Source organism: Panthera uncia, chromosome A2, assembly GCF_023721935.1.
Source record: "Panthera uncia isolate 11264 chromosome A2, Puncia_PCG_1.0, whole genome shotgun sequence".
Taxonomy (NCBI): Eukaryota; Metazoa; Chordata; class Mammalia; order Carnivora; family Felidae; genus Panthera; species Panthera uncia.
Genome location: NC_064816.1, coordinates 162548449 through 162553829, shown reverse-complemented (window position 1 = coordinate 162553829; position 5381 = coordinate 162548449).

Genomic DNA, 5381 nt, shown 5'->3' with positions numbered 1-5381 from the left:
GCAACCTTGCCCACAGCAGAGCTGTTCAGAGAACTGACAGGAGGCTGAGGCTGAGGCTGTTTGCAGCCTTGGTCTGAAGGACTTGGTTCTCAGCAGGGCAGACCTTTTCTTTGGCACGGTGGTCCCTGTGGGTCCAGGGGCATGAATGCTGGCTGATAACCTGGGGGAAAGCAGATGATAGGAGGGGGTGTCCCAGATAGAAGGGGGTGAGGCAGTGCCCAAGGTTGGCTTCGTCTTTTTCTGCGGCTTTGCCGGGAGACTTTCAGCCTGGTCCTTGTACCACTTGTCCATCTAGAACATTCTCGGAAAGCACCATAGGATATGAATATCTTTCAAGACTGATAAGCCAGCTTGTTGGGAGAGTGTGACTTTGTATGAGGTTTACCTTTTGGTGAAGTACACGAAAGGCACGTCTTCAGGTTTTCCCTGATGTATACCTCCTTCTGACTCTAAGTGAAAGAAACAACACCGATTTAATTGTGCCAAATACCTCTGGCATCACCACTCTAAATAGCAACCAGCAACAGCCTGTTGAGCAAGCTGACCCCTGCTCTGGAGACATGACAAGGACTGGCTTCTAGAGCTTTCTCACCAAACTGGGATGGTGAACCAGGGAGGACTGGCAATTGTGGGATGTTGGGACTCTGCAGTGACACCATGGCTTTGAATCCTGATTCTGCTGCTTAAACTGGCTATAGGATCTTGGAAAGATGGTTTGAATCTCCTCACCTTGGTCCCCTCACTTGTAGAACAGGGATACCAGTGCCCATCCGTCGCTGCAATCATTGTCTGGCACCTTGCCAGTGCTTTATAAAGTTAGGCATTTCTCTCATTATTAACAGTTCATGACTGTTTATTAGTAATAAAGAATCCGGAGCCAGTTGACTTAAAAGCCTGCAATTTGTCTGCAAGCCTGTGAACAGAGTGACTGAGGCATCGACAAACCTGGCAAAGCAAAGGGCTGCCTAGGAGGCAGGGAGCCTGCCAAGCCAAGGAAGACAGAGATGCAGGGCAGGGAGTGGCACCTGTCCTCAGGAAGGGTCATACCCAGGGACCAGCACCGAACATTTTCGGCGCATTCACTCCCATGACCCACGTTCCGGGATAGAGGATCTGCCTGGGCTTGTTCAAGCCCAAGTCTGTACCTGGTGGCGCATCTTGACAGACATATGTTTTGAGGGGAGAAGGCCCACAAACAGGGGTGCTGTTGGCCATAGGGGAGCAGTGCCTGCGGACAACAGCTCCACACCGTGCAGGGTCAGCTGCACCCTCCTGCCCCCTTGGCCTCTGATGACTGGCAAAAGGCCAATAACACAGCATCCAACACGCTCAGCCTAATTCTTCTAAGTGTGGGGGTCCAGGAACAATATTAGGGATGCAGTCTCCCCCCCCTCTCTCTCTGGGGCTGTCACTGTCTAGTTGTGCCGCAGAGGTGGGAGGAAGCTGGTGCCCTTGGAACAAGACCTCAAGGAGTGGCAGGTGGTTTCTCGGTGACGAAGTGCTGGGGCTGCCTTATCTGCAGCCACGGGGTAGAGGCGGTTCGCTCCTGGCCTACACAGACCTCTCTGGGGCCTGGCAGCGTGCTTGCTTCTCAGGTGGAACCGGACCATCAGGTAACTCACACCCCGGGTCACTGTTCAAAGAGACACCCAGGCAGCTGTGTTTAAATGATGAAAAATAGCCAATTAAAAATGGCCAATCTGGAAGTTTTGACTGTTTTAGTCAATAATTCCGATTTCATCGCAGCTAAGCATACTACGATGACATTCAGCCAGGGCCAAATTGTTTGTCTAACAATTTGAGGATGCTCATGACCACATATTCAAGTGCCCCTGTTCACACGGAGTGGGCAAAAGCTGTCTGTGCTGACCCTGAATCTCATCACAAATCTCTCCTCTTTGAGAAAACTATTGCTGATCGAGGGGGAGCCCAGTGAGCATTTCCAGCCTGGCATGCTGAACACGCAGCTCCCGCCTGAAGGGGAGTGCGAAGCAGCGCTCAGGGCACTGTTGACATCGCGAGGCAGCTTCCTCTGGCTCTCCCCATGCCATCGGACCCCCTACAGCTGGCCGCCTCCTCCATACAGCCCAGCCACCCCATCGTGAATACTTTCTGGTCTGTTAGGTGTCACAGTTCTGCGATGTCAGCCCCTATGTTTCCCAGAGCACCGAAGGATGCAGTCACAACTGTCAGGTTGGCCAAGAGTTTGGTCTGTCACTGCTCCGCAACATTCAAGGCCACAGAGCTGGCATGCACTGCATCAGAACTGAGCCCTGACCTTCTGACCCCACGTCCTGCGTCTTTCCTGGGAGTTCCACCCCACTCACCTACTCAGCCTCACAGGACGTCCTCGGAGAAAGATAAGGCTCAAGGGCTGTGTCTGACCTTGAAAATCTCCTTGGATGAGGTTGACCAAGTATGCTCTTCTGTGAATGTAAGATTGCATCACATACAGACCAGACCTTGGCACGCTATGGGTGCGTATCATGAATATGAATAAGTGTGACAATAGTGAATCAAGTAAGGTCGTAAGTGAATGGCCTAAAGCGTAAATACATGTAGGAGACACTTATCTAAGGGGCTCAGGGAATAAGCATGTTTTGTAGTGTTTGGGTGCTATACACACAGCAGACAGATGTATACACGTGCCTTCTATAGCACCAAACATTCTTACACACAGGCTCATGCACACATAGCATACACGAATACATACACATATACTTCCACACGGTGCAGTCATACATGCAGATACCTGTGCACACACATGTGCAGTTCCCACATGAGGCACAAGGACACGCCTCCTTGTGTGTGGGGGCCATTCACTGGGGATTCCTGTCATGACAATCTGTCTGGCCAGTGCTCCAGAAAGAGCCATGCCCAGTCTTTTTTATTTTATTTTATTTTTTTATTTTTGAGATGGAGAGAGTGAGGGAGAGAGGGGCAGAGAGAGAGAGGGAGAGAGAATCCCAAGAAGGGTCTGCACTGACAAACTGTGAGATCATGACTTGAGCCAAGATTGAGTAGGACACTTAACCAGCTGAACTACCTCGGTGCCCCCACAGCCTCCTCTTAGATCAGAAAGCCAGACTACCTCAGCCTGGGCTCTGGAACCTGGTCCTGCTCTTCATAAACCAGATGTTCCTGCCTTCCCCCCTCTCTTCCATGTGTTCCCTTTTCTGCCTTTAGCTGCTTGTGTCCTTTCAGCAGAGCTGAGATCTTGTGGCACTGGTGAAGCCATCCACACCTTTGTGGGTTTTGTGCTTCTTTCCAGTGTTTCTGTTACTGTAATTTCCTTGCAGTCCTTCTGGTGCCTCTGCCAGAGCCCTGGGGGTGAAGCAGGCCCAGGCTCAGTAGACTAGTCAAGAGCCAGCAAACAATGGAAGCGACCCCATGCACTTTCTGGGAGACCTGTTTACCAAGGCCAAGGAGCAGTATGGCCCCAGAGTAAACAGTCCTCCAGGACGCAGCCTCAGGAGGGGCCCGGAGCTCTTCCAGGTCCTTGAGAGGGACCTTGCCCTCTGTGAGGGCCCCAGTGACGTCCATGTCCTGGCGGGCACAGCCAGCTCCCTCTGTAGCCGGGGTGTGGTGACCAGCATCGACAGCAGAGAAATAGGGCTAGATATCTGGCTCCGGGTCCCTGGGCATCACACAGTGATGGCAGGCACTGTCCTGCCCTCATGTTTCTGCATCACCTGAGGGCCTGTCACGAACAAGCTTTACCTTCTAGCCCATCTAGATCCTACTTTTTTTCTTTTCCTGTTGTTTCTGTCACCCAATTTATCACCAGCCAGCTCTGTGGTAGTCGGGATGGCCTCACCCGTGCTCATGCCCGCATGAGTGCTGTCGCACCCTGTCTGGCCTGCACCCTCACTGAGGTGGATCCCTACATGCACACACGGTGGTGTGCGGGGTGCGGAAATTGAGCAGAGGAACAGCTGTCTTCAGGCCTTCCTCAGAGAGTCTGTGGATGAATCATCTCACCATCGAATTCTACTCGGCCAGCAGTGTGGTGTGAACCCAGGGTCCGAATACTAAGTGCTAAGAACACACAATGAGTAAAGAACCCCAGGTCACCTGTTTGGCCATCCTCTGGGGGGGGCTGCATGTACAAAGTGCAGATCTGTGGGCAAGTGCGGAGCAGGACCATGGTTGCTCCTGCTGTGTCCCCACAGGGTGGACAAGTGCTCTCTCTGGAGGGGCAGTTCCCTGGGCCTTTGGGTGACAGAACTCCTTGCACACAGATGGGCAGACAAGGAGGGCCTACTTTCTTGGGCACAGGGACAGAGGGTGTTGAGCAGGACCGGGTAAGGGAGGGACCTGGTGGGGAGGACAGGCATCAGCGAGGAGGTGATCGCCAGGGCGATCAGGCCCAATATTCAGTTCCAATTGTTGATGGCCTGCGCTGAGCTGTAGCCCCTTCACCATCTACCCTACCCCAAAGTGTGCACAGGCCAGCCCCACCGCACCGGGGCGGTAAGGGGCCAGGAGGGAGAGGACTTGGGAAGGCTAGCTGATGAGCGCCACGCAGCAAGGAGAGATCTGCAGGCGCAGGCACAGCAGGAACCAGACTTCATCTAGGGCAGCCGGACCCACAGGGGTGAGGCCAGGCCACTGCCCAATGCTGAATGAAGCAGGCGAGGGGCCGAGGGGATGGACACACACGCTCAGAGCCTGCATTCTCTCTCACACAGCTCCGATTCCTCGAACGCCCCCGGCCCAGGACCTCTGCAGCCATACCCTGCTTTTTAGGAAGAAGTCTCCCTGAGAGGTCCGCAAGGTCCCCAGGGCCCCCCGCGGACCCCTGGACAGTGGCCAGGGAGGGACACCAGGGCCGCGTCCGCACCGTGGATCCTGATCTCGCCGCGTAGAATTCGGAACTCGGAAGGCGCTGATCCTCCAGGCTGGGCTCCCACAGTTTCCTCTTCCTCAGGCTGAGGACCTCCCACACTTTCACACACCCCCACTCCCCCGCTCTGGGCCCCCTTCTGATGGATCCACAACACTCTGGTCACATTAAAATTAAATAAAACTAAGAGCCGGCGATCGGCTCCTGGGCGGCCTCAGCCCCAAGTCAATGGCCGCCGGCCCCGCGTGCTCACGGACGCCGCGTGGGACCACGCGGGTGGGCGCCCTGCCCGGGGTCTGAGCAAAAAGGGTCGGGCCTTTCCCCCGCCTGGCCAAAAGGGAGGGCTAACTCCCCGCGGCCAGAGGGCCACGTCCCGGGCGGGCCAGTGCGACCACGGGGGACCCGGGACCCCCGGGCCGGGCGAGGACTGGGTGCGCTCGGCTCACCCCAGCCCCCTGGGGGAGGGCGGAACCACAAGGATGGGACGGGGGCGCGCTGGGGCGGCCGCGCGCCGGCAGGTGGGGCGGGCCGGGGG